At 45.0% G+C, this 17325-nt stretch overlaps 1 long non-coding RNA gene across 1 annotated transcript in view; it reads right to left on the reverse strand.

The window, feature by feature from the left end:
* Positions 1–5807: 5807 nt before the first annotated feature.
* LOC139755294 (uncharacterized) overlaps positions 5808–17325 on the reverse strand; it is a 188305-nt gene continuing 176787 nt past the window's right edge. Inside the window, exon 4 of the long non-coding RNA XR_011714069.1 lies at positions 5808–5860. This is a non-coding gene — a long non-coding RNA (uncharacterized lncRNA). The remainder of the gene's footprint in view (positions 5861–17325) is intronic.

A 17325-nucleotide genomic window follows, 5' to 3' on the forward strand; every position in this document is an offset into this window, starting at 1 on the left:
CACGATTTCTCCACAATGATACATTTGTCATTACCTATGTGTACATCACATGGGAGAGGGGGTTTATCTATCTTGGTCCCGCGTCTGTCTCTTTTTCCCTGCAAATGTCTTTCTAAAACGGCCCTTGAAACATGACGAAGTCCACATGTGGGACTTGATTAATGAATATCTTCCTCTGCTGCTTCGCTCAGTAAACCAGCCATTGTGATGATGGAAAAAAACTATATGCTTTATCAGGTACGTTTATCTGCAGTAATCAAACTCTTAGCAAATGAAAAAGCCAGTCAAGGATGGACGCACACATTAAAGAAAAAGAAAAAAAAAGGCATCCGCGTAGAATCATATATTCCCTGGAAGGGAACATAAATCTTTGTCAGGCTTAATGAATCACGAACGCTGCTTTTTAATGATGGTTTATACCCCGCTTGATATCAAGACCTTAATAACAGCATGTCAGCATTCTAAGCCAGGTATCTGGCTCACTTATCCAATGCCAGTTACCGTAAAAAAAATAAAATGAAGCACAAAATAAGAGAGGAAGTGAGAAAAGAAAAAAGAGAAACTTGTCAGCGCTGGGCAAAATTTGTTGGCGAATTGTGGATGAGGCGTGCTGGGCGGGTGTATTATATCAACAAGGCTATAAGCGGAGCCCAGCCTGTCTCCCCTCCTGGTCTTGCTCGCAGCCACTAACTAGGTCATGCATTGTACATGAGGAAGGCCAAGTGGGTGGACGACAGCCTTGCCATGAACTCCCTCGTAATGACATACTTCCCCATGGTCCGGATATTCTCCTCACCCCCTCCTCACCTCCCCTCCTTTTTTATACACAGACCCACTACAATAATAATATCTTTTTTTCTATTAATCAAAGGGTGCGTCTGTGCTCTGCCCGACTGTCAAAACATCTATATTTCTGATGATGTACGTCAGGCGGGTGCCAATACTGGGCGTGCAGACGTGGCTCGCTGGAGACCTCTCGCTTTTGTGTTGGTTCGTGAGTTCGGGCCGTCGGTGAAAATAGCAATTGGGTGTTCAATTCTCCTCGAAATTTGCGACAATAAGGTGCGAGGAGTAAATGGCTAACGTCCTTCTGAAGTGGGGACAGAGGATGGAGGAGGACTGGGGCAAGGGGGAGGGAGGCAAAGGATGGGGGAAGGGAGGGGTGGGAGAATCTCGAGACGAAAGGCGAAAATTGAAATGCAATGACGTTTGTTTCCGAAACGTTTCTCTCTCTCTCTCTCTCTCTCTCTCTCTCTCTCTCTCTCTCTCTCTCTCTCTCTCTGTACACCAAACGTTTCCTGTTTCAAAGTTGGAGGGAAGGTAGGAAAGATGTCTCACGATGATGACGTCCCTTGTGGTCTTCCGTGTCTTCTTCTTCTACTGTACAACTGGGTCGGTGGTGGTCATCGCTCGTCCGTGCCTCTGACCTCCTTCTATACCTCACTGGTCACTGTTCATCTAGATCCCTAACCCCCCCTAACATCTATCACTTGCCACTGCTGCCTTGTCTCTCTGATTCCCTGTCATCTCTTACTGATCACTGCATCCCTGTATCTCTAGTTGTATCTGTCGCTAGTTTCCCGTCACTCATCAATGGTCACTGATCCAGACACTACTTCTTTGGCGTGCGTCTCTTGTCCTCCTGGCATCTATCCCTGATCACTGCTCGTGTGTCTCTGGTTTCCACACATCACCTGTGTCTCTGCTCTTCTGGTCACTGCTGTTTTGTTTGCATGACTCACCACCGCCGTTGCGCTCAACACCGCCGTTACCATTGTGCTCAAGGGTCGTGCCTTCGAAGCTCAAAAAAAATCTCTCCCGAAAATAAAAATACCGCAAAAAAATTGAGAACTTCGAATTTCAAGCTTGACCGCGCTACCAATCAGTCGCGTTGACGCTGGTTTAACTAGTAACTAGGTTATATGCGATCTACACTCACTAAAATTGTTCTAACTAATGTCTGGTAAAGCTTGAAGTTTACCCAAGGAAAGAGAGAGTTTTAGTGATACGTTATCTCTCGGTCTCACAACCAAAATAACTATAAATAAGCATGATGTGTACTATAAAATCTTTCGTCTTTTAAATCAATTTCTTGGACACTGTTTTTCAAGAAATCGTTACATACGGACGGCATTGTTCGTGTATCACTATGGTTTCCCCAAGTCACTGTTACAGAGTCTGCTGCTTCCCCCTTCCCTCTCCTCTGGCATAACTTATCACTGTTCCCCTCTGGTCACATGCTGCCACTGGTCACCGCTCTACAGTTTCTGGTCCTCTGGCACCGCTAAATACATCAGGAAATGTCAAATGTATATACCAACATGAAGAGAGGAGACAGCATGTTCGTGGTGGCTGATGGCTGGTGGTAGTGGCTGCTGGCTGTGAACGCGGTGTATATCAAGGCGTGGGTGATGATGAGGGAGTGTGTGATGACGGGAGGTACCAGGACACACAACACCACCAATGCCTTGGTTATTGAACGATCGCGTCATCTGAGTCAACAAGACCTTCATACCAACACCCATTACCACATCTAGCCCTCCTTCACCCCCTCACCCCGCAACGCCAAGCCCTCATTTCCACACACACACACACACACACGACCTCAAATTTGAAAACGATGTGGAAAAGAAAGGCATCTATTCTCATGCATGAAGATTAGGAGTAGAAAACTTCAAGGTTCTTTCCCACCACCAAGTTCTTAAGCCACCCCTAAGCACACATACATGTACTGACTCCTCGGGACGCTTTCAAACAAAGAACATAGCAGCAGCAGCAGCAGCAAGTCTCGTGCTTTTATGCGATAAAGAACACGGCATAAAGCCTCTCGCTCGCCGGAGGAGAAGTCTACAGAATATATATCTTTTAATTCCTCTAACACACAAGTTTGAAATTCTAGTCAGACTACACGTAAACTGAGGCGCGGGAGTTCGAGGCAATGTTTGGACACGTGATACAGCTGCCGAAGGCCTGGCCCATGATAAACTCCCCGGCCAAACTTCCCCTTGCAACACATGATCGATGAGCGGAGAGCAGGCTCCCCGCGACGCTTTTTCTTCTGCTCTTCATCAGCTCCTTCCGCACGACGAGCCTAACCCCCTTGAGCTCAACGACGTAACCCTGTGAGAACGACGACGAAATCCCTTAGGTACTACCACGACGTAAACTCGTGAGTTCAACGACTTAAGCCCTTGAGTATGACGACTGAACGCCTTAAATACAACTTAATCCGCTGAGTTCGAATCAGCCCCTTGGAGTTCAACGTTTTAACCCCGTGAACACAACCCTCTTAAGCTTGGTCACTTAACCCAATGAGTCGATGAATTAACCCTTGAGTATGATGAACTTAATCCCTTGAGTATTATGAATTTACCAAAGAATACGATGCCTAAGTCGTAATCGAGCATGAAGCCAATCGTATTCCTAGAGATAAGTTGTCGCACTCAAGGAGCTATCACGTCTTATACTCAAAGGGTTCAAACAGTAAGTTCTCAGCTTATCTGTGAGAGTCTGAAACAGGAGGAGAACGAATGACGAACGTGGTAATATTGATAAGTATGGCCGAAGGTCAGAAGTGGTCATGGCAGGCATCTGTTTACAATAACACAGTTCATCTGTGTCAACGTCTTCATATTACATGAGGGGCAGAGGTCGGTATGAGTCAGTGTGGCGGCTTGTGGTGTTGGTGCTTGTGGCGGTGGTGGTGGTGGTGGCCGGCAGGACAACCGTGGAAGCCCATGGTAACACAATCTACGGCCTTGGCAGCACACATCATGAACGCGACAGGAAAAAGTGATCGAGGCGTCACACACATCATGGTTGATATGGTTACCAGTGATCGCCAACGTTACATACCGTGGTTGTGACAGCCTACATCACGCACGGTCATAACCTCAGGCACATCATGGACGTGACAACACACATGGTAACGACGACATACACCATGGTAGAGAGAGAAGACTGCATCATGGCCGTGACAAAACAGACCACTATCCCAACAGTACATGCCATGGTCGTCGTGTAAGCACACACGATATGATCCAGGCGGAACACGTTTGGCTGGAGCGACATACGCCACGGTCAGACGGTGCACAGAGTACGATATCGAAGTGGCAATTACAGTAGCATGGTCGGGGGAGCACAGAGAATGGTTTAGGCCAGCACAAACTGCGCTGTTCAGAAAGCATCCATCGGTGATAATTAGACATGAAGGCACAGCATAGCCGGGGAGCTATGCTGTGCTGTTGTGCTTGGGCAGCACGACAATACTGAATAGCTGGAGCAAGCATGATACCACAGCATGCCTGAGTAACAAGCTCTAGGGCAGAATGAAGCATGACCATGGCAAACAAAAGCATAAACGCCGGACTGAACAAAGAAAGGGTGCGTGGAAAGGATAGCATATGATGGGGGGTCATAAAGATGCCACTGATAATGATGTAGCCAGCATGAGAATAAGGGACCATTAAGGCATGAACCCATTCCGAGTTGTTGGGGGTGGAAGACCTTCGAAAAATACGACAGGTATATACGTCAGGCAGGCTGGCCCGGCCATCGCGTGAAACACACCCTCGATGTCAGTCAACACCCTAAAAAGGAGCCCAGTTTTTCCTGTGTGGTCTTGCTACACACAACTCCACCTATTTGCACGACGAGATGACTTGTTTCCCATATATTCTTAGCGGGTGAAGGCGAAGCATGAACCCACAGCCGTCGGAGGGGAGACAGACCAAGCACTGAAGTAAAACCAAACGAGGGAGAGGGAGAGAGAGAGAGAGATAGGAGGGAAGTGCGACTCGACATCACCAAACCACAACATCACCACCACATTTGACGGAGCGCCATTAATCCCGGCGAGCGTCTAAACTCTCCCTAGCCAATAACTCTAATGGAAATGACAGGAGGGACGGCCGTGGGCCTACCCACCCCATCGATCAGCGGGACAATAAAAGCGGTTTATTACAGGTGGAGGTGTGAGGGCCAGCGTGAGCCGCAGACCACTAGGCGGTAAACACACCTGTGCTCATAACTTCTACTACTACACAAGTCTCACTCTACATGATGGGTTACTTACCCCCCCCCCCCCTCTCTCTCTCTCTCTCTCTCTCTCTCTCTCACGATGTACAGTCAACAAATGGGTATCTCGCATAGGCTAGTGTGGTGTGTGTGTGTGTGTGTGTGTGTGTGTGTGTTATATTAACAAGGTTACGGGACAGAGCAACAAGACTGCAAAACTCTCTCCCCATCAAACACCTTCGTCTCCCTCATGTGACGGTAAACACCATACACCAACCCTCAATAAGAGACCACATACCTTACCTCGATTGTCATCTGTCCTTCATTAGGTTCCTCCTCCTCCTCCTCCTCCTCCTCATGTCTTCCATTACAATCTTCACTGGGTACCTCCCTCCACTTACAAGGTGAAGTCGTCGTAAAGCCTTCTATCCCCCCCACACACATTATATATATATATATATATATATATATATATATATATATATATATATATATATATATATATATATATATATATATATGGCATCTAAGCTTACCAGGTACTTTCGTAAATGAGACAAGTCCCCTCACAAGAGGCCCCTTTCACAAGATATACACGTTCCAACCCTGACATAACTCCACTTAACACCCTTCCCTGACGTTAACACCTCTTTTGAGGTTTTAACACCCTTAAGCCTCCTCCTTCAACAAGCACCTCCCCAACACCTTTGCATCTACCCTACACCTTCCCCCAACTCTCAGGACCTTCTCCCCTCACTTGCCGTCTCCCCCTTCACCTTGCACCTCTCGCCCTTACCTTGTGCCTTCATGGTCGCTTGGGTTATCCAGGGTGAGGCTGCCTTACCTGGCGAAGAGGGGGAAAAAGAAGTTAGGAGTTTTGCATATCATATTTCTGGGAACTTGGACAAAGGGGAAACTTTAGCCCCGCCGGATTTTTCCCCTTTTTTTCACTGTAGGAGGAATTAAGTTTCGTAAAGGACGATAAAATATTACATTTTGAATGGCAAAATACTCAGTTTATTATCCAATTATCATTCCAGTCTTTCAAATTTTCCATAAGACTGTAATTAACAAGAAATGGGATATCAAAAATATCAAACTTTTTTTTTATCCGCAAAAATTAATTCACGAGGAGGAATGTATCAATTGGGAATACAGTGAATAAATAATGTATGTGGCATACCTGAGATACAGCATTTGATTATCTCCTTACCTGTATGCACTCATAACATGACTCACCTATGTAAACCACTCGGCTTGGGTGACCAAATCTATACAGGTCTAGTCGTGGTCTAGAGAGAGAGAGAGAGAGAGAGAGAGAGAGAGAGAGAGAGAGAGAGAGAGAGAGAGAGAGAATATATATATAAGATACGTTCTAGCCTACTTTCCAAACCCCAAGCCATATCCTGCAAGACGCAGACCCCACACTATGTCTGCCTAGAAGGCCTCACCTGGGGAGGTCCTGAGATATAGGCCAGACACACACACACACACACACACACACACAAAGACAGACACGGAGCGCTGAGAACTCATTCAAGCCCCAGTCGGGATGGGAAAACAAGAGAGCTTGGGGGTGGCCAATATTCGTGGGGATCAGACGTCTGTATTACAATCGTTTCCCAATCCCTCTTTTTTCCGGTTTATGACCCTTTTTGGTAGGCAGTTTTTCCTTTTACTTTTTTTTTTGTTGTGTGTGTGTGGGGGTGGAGGGGGGGGGGGATAGTGAAGGCGATTTCTCGACTCATTTTTTTTTCCCTTTTTTTAAGTCGCGTTTTTCTTTATCTTCTGTGAGCTCACGTTGGGCGGGATGGCTGGGCGCCACGCTCCTCACGTCTCATAACACTTATACACACACACACACACACACACGTTCCTTCCTTCACCTCTGAACAACAGCGAAAGTTTTTTTCCTCTCTAATATTAATGACTTCCACCTGAATAAAACCGATTTAATTAGTATATATTAAAGTCGTGCTGTCATTTAAAATGGAAAACTTATAAACAGCTATAGGATAAGGGCGCTGAGGGGTTTATAAAAAAAATAAATGATAATAGATATTCGAGTATAGTGACATTAATGAACTTTGTTAAATTACAATTTTCAAAGTTCTATAAAAAAAGAAAAAAAAAAAAACTTCTTGAGGGAGAAAGTCGTAAAAGGCGGATTTAGTCACTGAACTGAGTCCACAAGTTTGTCCATTCCCTGCAGCTCGGCAAAACTTGATCCTCAATACTTTTTAAAAGTAACTTCTTGAGAGAAAAAATAAGTACGAGAAAGAGGAGGAAGAAAAACACCTCCACCCACCCGCCCACCCACCCCCTCCAGAACACGGCAGCTGGCTCTCTGTACAGTGCCCAGAACATCAACAAACCAAGCACCTCTCTCTCTCTCTCTCTCTCTCTCTCTCTCTCTCTCTCTCTCTCTCTCTCTCTCTCTCTCATGGCCACTGGGGCCAGTTAGTTCGCCCCCACGCTTATGTCTGTGTTAACCTACCCTTCTCTCTCTCTCTCTCTCTCTCTCTCTCTCTCTCTCTCTCTCTCTCTCTCTCTCTCTCTCTCTCTCTCTCTCACACACACACACACACACACACACACTAACCCTTGAACACCACGGAACGATCCTAGGGCGTGAGAGCCCGGCATTTAGCGAGAATGTCACTCCCCAAGGGTCGTGTGGGGTAGTGCTTAAGAGAGACAAAACACTTCTGGCGACCATTTGGCTCACATACGAGACAGAACTGAAGAGAAAGACTAAGCCACACCCATAGATGACCTCTGGTGGGTACAGAGAGCACTAACAAAGATCGTTAGTCGCTGGCCGGGAGAGGCGTGGATGTAGCCCAAGGGTATGGTGGCTAGTGGGATGGAGACAAACAACGCTTGAACATGGCCCGAGGCTGGTGGCCAGCGCCATAAGCCACCACAGTGGACGGACGACGCTGCTTGCCAACGCCTCCCACCCTGCCATCATAACACCTCTGCCCAGGAACCCTCGCGGGGAGCCCCGCCCTTCCTGTCCATTGTTTACCACACCTGACTGACAGCAGCTGATGTACCGACCGTATCCTCAATATCCTGACACTAACGGGCCTACCGCACCAACAGCACCAACCCCACACACACACACACTGTACGTGCTACACACCGGTCCGCCCACACGCACACACTGACGTACTCTTATGGTGTGATCTATTACTAGTACCTGACAGTACTTGGGCACTTTGAGTTCATGGGGCGATTCTGTGCAGCGAAAGTGGTCGCATGTAAGCAGAAAGCATAAGCAAATGGGTGACTATGAATGAGAGAAAGAAGGCTCACCTACATGGGTGACCATGTACACTGCCCCCTCCCTTTTTTTTTTTATCTAGGGCAGCCATGCGAATGTGAGTTATCGATGTTTTTCTATGTAGGATGGTGAGGTGACCTTGGGGTGCTTTTGTACCCTCGGGGTGTTTTGAGGAGTAAATGGGAGGCGGAGGGTGTTAACCAATTTACTTTCAGTGGTAATTTATAGTTGGGCTGACCATGTGCACTTCAGGTGGTCATGTTACATGTACATGTACTTGGACGTCACATATTTGGGGGATGTTGGTCAGCGGGGCAACGTTATACACTGGTGACGTTACGCAATAGTGCTACACTTCACAACAGGGCGACGTTGCACATTACGTCAGCGTAATCTGTCTGTTTCTGTGTAAAATAGGGACAGAATCAGAAATTAGCTGTAGGGGACTCTTAACTACAGTTAAGTTGATTAACTTATTTGATTAATCGGCGGAAATCTAATTAACTTTAAAGGCCCAATTCTCTGAAAACTGATCAAGAGATGTTTATGTGGCTCACGTGTTACTGATACTGTTATACGTGGGAACTAAATTAATTATTGTATAACAGTCTTCATTATAGGAAAATCATCATATACAGATACGTACTAGTCAAACAGGGATACATCACCAATAAAAGATAGGAACAATACAGACAGCCTGATGTAAGAAATGAATGATAAAAAAACACGTATAACCTTGAAATGTTGAAACACCCCCCCAAAGCAATGATGCCAGACTACAGATCATAAGAGACTTCTTTACTATTTGTGTTTCATCCCGACCAACAAATAAAATAATTCAAGTAAGTGAAGGAAAAATATATCTTTGTATAAGTACGAGAAATGGGGGACTTGAGCGTACAAAATCCAATTATAAATATGTGAAAGAAAATGATGGTCGGCAAGCCCCCCCCCCACCCCCAGTAATGGTGTGGCCACGCTCGCTCTTCTAACCCCCGCACTTCCGCCCCTGCGCCACCAAACAGCGCGGGCCTCACCCACCCCAACGCCCATGTGGGCCAACATAATTAACTATGGTGTCTCTTTTTCACGACGGTACGGCCATGCAGCGTAAAGTGCACGACCATTCGGTATGATGGCATAACCCTTCACTGAAGCCTCTTGGTTCGGCTCTCTGAAGCAGCGTGCGATCTTCCTAACATGACGGCAGGACCATTTAAGTATGAGGACCTGGCCTTTGACCCTAACCCAGGTCAAAGGCCATGCCATCATACTTCAAAAGGTTGTACCGTTTGTGTTCAAGGATCGTACCCTTAGGCAGCATAAGATTCAGGACTCTAGTTCCACTCTCTTCTGAACTGTGGTGAACAGTTCTGCACTGAGGCAGTTCCACGAACCACTAGGAACGCACAGAAATAACTGCCACGGCGCCGTCCTCAGGAAACACTCCTTGACAAATCGCTAACGAACAAAAACCTTTTATAAAACTTCCCAGAGCCAGAGATGGTGTGGGACCTGTGCTTCAAAATGCCAAAAAGTTTTATAACATTCAAGATGGAACCACAAAGGTATATATATTATGGCACTGTATGGAGAAAATGTAGACAGCATACATATATTCAAAAACCACAAAAATTCTGAAACTGCATAAGCCAGAGTGAAGAAATCAAATAAAAGTAACTGAAAAGTTATACAGAAAAATGGTTAAACAGATACATCGAGGTAAAGGATGCAAGGAGACTATCAAGTTCCCTTCCCTGGCCCAGATTGCTGTGTCTATTTTCATTCTGCCTCACATATACGTGGACTGCTGGCAAATCTGTTCACTAACTATCTCTATCTTACACATAAAACCCGACGTCATGTAACTCACACGTCTCTTTAATCTTCACTGTACATAGAGAGCGCTATGTGATAGCTTTGCCCATTGCCAAAATCCCGTAGTAATTAACCAGGCAGAGGATGTAATGGATGAATGGATAAATGAACACCATGTAGCAAAACCTGAGGGAGTTCATCAGAATCAGCGGATACGAGAAGACAGAAAAGCTGTGTAGGGAACTGGAATAAAGAAATCTGAATCATTCTTCTCTGATGTCAAGCAACAGTCAGTCCAAGCAAGAAATGCTTGCCCCCCCCCCCCCCACCACACACACACACACACACACACACACACACGAGTAGATGATTCATACACATACGGCGTCAAAGGTCCAAGAGAGAGAGAGAGAGAGAGAGAGAGAGAGAGAGAGAGAGAGAGAGAGAGAGAGAGAGAGAGAGAGAGAACAGCAGTTCGAATCATAGCTTAGTAAGCTAGCGAATCACATTCACATGTGACCAGCCGAGAGGACTCGCCATGAAGAGAGTGGGTTCTACCAAGTCGACAAAGACATGGAAACAAATTCCGCTCCGTAAAATTCGAGGAGCCACCTGCCGGCGTGTCCATGCAATCTGCTTCATGATCCAAGGCCCCCCTGGAGCTTTATCCTGATGGAGTGGTGGGTGGGAGAGGAAGGAGGGGGGGGGGGGGGGGGAGACGCATTCAGCGCCGGAAAAGGTTTCGACAACCGGATCAATCCATAGAGGATGAAACCTGCTGACACACAGCTCCTCTTCGTGAAGGAAGGGAAGGAAAACGACGACGATTTCAGACGACTTCAGGCCAGTTGCCCTTCACGTTGCCATGTCCTGAAGGTTTCCGAGAAAAGTATTTAAGAAACACTTTCGCTAAGAATAATCCAGTTGTCCACATAACCATAGGGAAGGCGTTCCTGTGACAGTATGGGTACAAAGTAAAGGGGAAAGTGGAGGGAAGCGACAGTACGCACGTATAATGGGAGCAGTTCATCTAGGTAATCGAAAGCGATTAACGTGACCCTGGAGAGCACGGATCTACAGGTGAAACACACTGACTTTTAAAATAGTTCAACAATGGTGATCATCTACTAAAAGTGCAAATGAGAAAAAAGAAGATAATGTTGCATACACAGACTTCCCCGAAGGCCTTTGGAAAAATGTTATGATTCTGGACGACATATAAAACTTGTGTAAAACGGTTATGTCTCGCACTGTTACAATGCTGGATCTCCAACCATATAAACCTTAACTGAATAACAGTTAACCTTATGAAATCGCAGACTTCCATTATCACATTTTCTCCCAAGGGAAGTGTGCTTGCTCCCCTCCTGTTTTTCTTCAATTTATATCGGACACCGACAGAAATATATGTCACAAGCTCGTATCATTCACTGCTGATGACACTTAAATTACTCTGGCAGTCTCATTAACAGATACCTGTGAAAACCTACCAAAATATATCAACCACGTATTCCTAAAGGCAATTAATAATGCTCTGATATTCGATGGAGGAAAAAAAGAGAAACTCCCTTGCCTCTAAAAGAAGGAAGATATCAAGTCACATAAGAGAAGCGGGAGTGATCGTCTCTCCATATTTCTGTAACTCTTTAACCAGTATGACATCTAAATGCCCGGCCTCCACGGAAATATGTGTCCGTGACCTTCGAATGAAGACAGAAGATACTGGAGGTCTCGAACTTAAACTACAAGCAAGGATAATTCCAAGCTAGAATGACAGAGACTGGTCGGACGATGCAGATCGAATGCATTAAAGGGGAAAGATGCTGCTGGGATTATCAGGAAAATTACCACAAACATCTGGGGGCCCACGTCTGCTAAACCCTCTCAAAAGGGTAATGTATAGAATACTAATACGAAAACCCTGGGACGTCTTCGGCAAGAAACTGGACCATGGATTGATACCTTATCGGTATACCAGACCAGCAATCCTGGCTATACAGCACGTCACTGACGCAAGGCTAGACGAGCCAACAGCCTGGTGGACAAGGCACCTCAACCAGGATAGTATGATCACGGACAGATGGACAGACATTTCCCGAAACTATCGTAAGAGTGCTGAAGACTTGGGTCACCCGCCCGGACACTGAAGTATGAAGTGCGCACCCGTGGACGACGCGTCAACAACTGCGCGTATCCATAAAGCAACACATGACTTGTGGTTCAGGCGAGGAACACTGAATAATTCATGGTAAGATATTCCCCAGCAGGAGACTCACGCCCCCCGGCAGGCTCAAGACGCCACACAGGGAGTTACAAGGGGACAAAGGAAGACGGAGAAGGCGTTAAAAGACAAGGGACAAAAGAGGTGAGCAGCAAGATTTATATAAGTAGAAGGAATTAGAGAAGATGGAAGGAATGAGGAGGGAAACGGAGGCGCAAGGAGAAGAGGTGGTGTGGAGTGGAAGATGGAATGAAGGGAAATTATACAGAAGAGGAGCAGAGGATGGGGGATGGAGGAAGGGGTGACAGGAGAGGGATGGGAGAGAAGGCATCGGAATCACTGGTGGGAGGGTGAAGGGGATCAAAGGAGTCGGAGGAGAGGAACAGAAAAGTAGGCAGAAGACAGTGATGAGGAGGGGGTAGAGTTGATGCAGTGGAGAAGAAATGACAAGAGCAGAAAGAAGAACAGCAGAAGAGACTAGATAGAAAAGGAAGGAGTCGTGGGGGGACAAAAGAAACTGAAGGAACTAAAATAAGGTGATAAGAGAAGGGGAGTCAAGGAAGAATAAAGAAAGGAATAGAAGGAAAGGGGAAGAGATGACTGAGGAGAAAATGGAACAGGAGGAGAAGATGGAGTGGGGAGAAGACATGACAGATGAGGAGCAGGACGAATGACATCAGAATGCGCATGGCATTTAATCTTACACATAAACATGAAAACATTTTGCAGTTCAAAACCACACTGCTTGGTGTATCATATTTGGCAAAATGTTTTCAGCATATCTGACCATCATCGACCGGTTTTAATACACTAATAACAGTATCATACTATTGTTTGGTGACAGTTAAATATATACACTGAAACTTTTTTTTTACAACCTCTGTGTAATACCATGCACTGAACTGAATCATGCACAGGTGGCCACTATGATGAAATGGAACATTCTTGAAAATCAAGGTCATACATCGCCACGCTCGAAATACTGGCTGGCTATACCATTATGTGATGAATAATCTTTTGAATAATGTATGACCAACGTTACTTTTATTTTTATCTCAACTTGAAAACCTAACAAGCACTTGCGAGTTGCTGAGAGAGAGAACTCTCTCTCTCTCTCTCTCTCTCTCTCTCTCTCTCTCTCTCTCTCTCTCTCTCTCTCTCTCTCTCTCCGATATTTACATGATGCATGAGATCTTAAGCCATAATAACCAATTACCTCCCCCCCCTTGTTCACCACCACCACCACACACAACTCGGGGGAACCACACGAGGTGGGGGAACCACACGAGGTGGAGGAACCACACGAGGTGGAGGAACCACAGGTGGAGGAACCACACGAGGTGGAGGAACCACAGGTGGAGGAGGACGAAGGTGTCCGACGATCGACGACCCGGCTACCTGACCTGACACCCTCCAAACATCCCCTCTTGCCCTCCCCCCCCCAACTCGACATGTTTCCTCTTAAGCCTGTTCATTATCAGGAGGCAAAATAAGGGGAGGGAGGGGGGGGAAATAAAATCCCTACCACGATTCAAGAGAAACAAAAAAAACAAAACAAAAAAATTATACCAACACAAAAGACTGAAGCCGTGTACGTGGAGCCTCTGAAGTGAAGGGTTACGATCTTTTTTCATCCTTCCTGACACTTATTAGCTTCCGCAAGTCTCCCCCCCAACCCCACCCCAACCCAGAGAGTTTGTCGTGAAGACCAGAATATGTGTGTGTGTGTGTGTGTGTGTGTGTGTGTGTGTGTGTGTGTGCGTAACTAAGGTTGATCGCTTGGTGAAAATTCATAATTTCATGTCTTCGAATTTAAATTCCCCTTTGAAAACATGTGGGAAATAAATATCCCGACTACATATAGAGGAAATGAGCGTCAGAAACACGAATGTAGTGTACAGAAAATGTTTGGCCATTTTTCTGGTAACGTTGGAAAACAATACAATAAAGAACTGTTGATTAAGTCTCTTTTTACTTCCGGTGTAACTGTACTTCCCCAGATTATGTGAAAATGTCCGTCAAACAGTATTTCTCTCTCTCTCACTCGGTAGAGTGTAACACAAAGCTGGAAAGCAAGATCGGTTTTTGTTTTCAGGTAAATAAAAAAAGAGATTCTCTTCTGTAAATTCAAGCTATTTGTAGAGGATTGTGCACGCGCGACTTTACTTTGAGTAAGAAAAAACAATTTATAATAACACAATTGAGAAATACAGATATAATATGAAAATTATCTTTAATAAAAGCTATACTCTTGAAACAGATGAGGTGTTTCATTCAAGATGAGGATCTTCATTCAAAATGAGGCGCTTCATTCAAAGTGCTTCATCAACATTCTCAATGAAGCTCCATTTCAAACACGACTACTGCAAGTGTTTCATCAATCTTTTCACGAATTACGAGAAGTGAGGATAAAAGAATGAATTACCTGATACATGACTCGAGCAAAAGGTTCGCTGTATTTACGGAATACCACCTTTTTTTTTTTTGAAAATTTCATTACGTTTTTATATTTATTTTTCAGTGGGGTTCGAATCTTTATAAAAATTTTCTTTTCAATTTTCTTTTTTTTTTTTTTCACGTGGAGAGTTCGCCATCTGTATCACGTATTGCGTCCCTGCATACTCAGCTGGGTGAAGCATGCGAAGCTTCGCTGAAACGTTTCGTTATGTACAGTCATCACGTCTGTACCGTCCCCCAACACTTATCTTCAAGGTACAGTCACACACCCTCAGCTCAACTTCCATCACGGGGCAATGGCCGAGACCCTCCCTGCGTGTGGGAGGGTTGGAGACACCACGTTTCCCATTCTCAATCACCTACGGGAAGTTGACAACCACGCTACCCATAATCAGGACCACACTTTCAACTGCCTGGATCTGAGTTTATCCCACACAGTCTCGTCCCATGATTGGTTATCCCACACAGTCTCGTCCCGTGATTGGTTTAATCTAGACAAGCTCTGGTAGTGACGTCAGAGGTCTTCTAGCACCCTCAACCTCCTCCCACCCACCCACACACACACACACACACACACACACAGCTCGAGCTGAGTCCAAGATGATGAGTTGGATCGACCAAGCTGTTGGAGGACGCAGCCAGCAGGACCATGTAAACACCACAGCAAGGTCAATCCGGTACACGATCAATACTATGTTTTACATTGTAAGGAAAATAAAAATAGTGTTTTCACAGTTTTTCCCACCAAACGGAGTAAGCATTTAGGGAAAGGTGTTAGTGGATAAACAAACAAAAATAACAGAATCATAATAGAAATAATATTCAATAACAATAATGATAATGAATTTGAAATTCGACGCAGGATAAATGCACAACAAGTCTATGACATTATGTTACGGGTATAACAAGTGCAATTAACACATGAAAATTTACAAACTGAAACGATGTTTCATGGAACTGAAGCTGCCCTTCCCCACTTTAACCCTCTATTTTGAAACGAGCTTTTAATTCATATAAACATTGATGAAATGCAGAGAAATACAGAGGAAAAGCTACTGAAATAGCTTTTCGAAAGTGCACATGATAAGGTCACTTACAGAACGAAAACGTATGTTGGTCTTCATCATCTCCAACACATGAAGAAGGTGTTGGGGATAACTTGTGATGTGTTGGATCAAACTGGACGTAGTCGACAACCTTAACGACCCCTAGGCAGTTGGTGGGACTAAAGATCCTAAACGACCGAAGGCAACAACTGTTTAATTCTCTCGTAGGAGACGAACCACACCCGTACTGGTTGTACATTCACCGCAAATAACACCGTCCAACGGCGTCTCGAATATCAAAGTCATACGCTCAAAAAGCTCTCTCTCTCTCTCTCTCTCTCTCTCTCTCTCTCTCTCTCCCCAACCCCCCCTCCTTCCACATCAGCGAGCGCTAAATTGAAAATTAAAAAGAGCATAATAAAACATGCAAATCACAGGTCGGGGGTCCCCCCCTCCCCCCACCAACCTTTCCCCACCCTCCCCAACACAAGAATAAACCAGTCGCGCTCCGTCTAAAATTTGGCCTCCGGTTTTGCTCCCATCATTTAGCGGCAGCTCACTCGGAATCCCATATTAAGGGGGGCCGAGTGTCCCCAGCGAGGCGTTCTTGTGACCTGAGGCTTCCTAGGGCGGCCAGGGTCAGGAGGAGGAGAGAGGAGGAGGAGGAGCAACAGCAGATTTGAGACGAGGGGGAAGATGAAAGGTCGAAGGAGGAGGAGGAGGAGAAGGGCAGAACACCGAGGGTGGCTTGCCCATCCTGAAGAATATATATGACGGGGCAAAATGACTATGATTCCCAGGCTGAGAAAAATTCATGAAAATGAAGAAAATATCTGTGACGAGACATAAGTAATATATATATATATATATATATATATATATATATATATATATATATATATATATATATATATATACGAAACGACCAAGCAAGAGAAAGAATAAGATAACCCCAAAATGGATATAAAAGATGAAGAAGTCGAGGAAGGGAGAGAGAGAGAGAGAGAGAGAGAGAGAGAGAGAGAGAGAGAGAGAGAGAGAGAGAGAGAGAGATCTATAACTGAGGAGAGGGGAAGTTCAGGAAGAAGAGTATCTATAATCTTATACGTTTACGAGGGAGTCCAGGAAGAGATGTTCCCATAATTGGACAGAATGACAAAGAAGGCCGGAACGATGGCATCTTTAAGTTGACAAAATGACGAAGGCGATTCAGGGAAAAGGATCACATGTTACTGAATCAACAAATGTTAAAATTATATATATATATATATATATATATATATATATATATATATATATATATATATATATATATATATATACTGGTGACTACGAGGAAAAATGAAACACGATAAGTGCCGGGTGAACTCAGGACATATCGCGTTTCATTTTTCCTCCTGCTTATCAGTAAATACATCATGCGCATCGCTGTGACCTTACTGAAATATATGTATATATATATATATATATATATATAT

The sequence above is a fragment of the Panulirus ornatus genome, chromosome 19 (assembly GCF_036320965.1).
Source record: "Panulirus ornatus isolate Po-2019 chromosome 19, ASM3632096v1, whole genome shotgun sequence".
Taxonomy (NCBI): domain Eukaryota; kingdom Metazoa; phylum Arthropoda; class Malacostraca; order Decapoda; family Palinuridae; genus Panulirus; species Panulirus ornatus.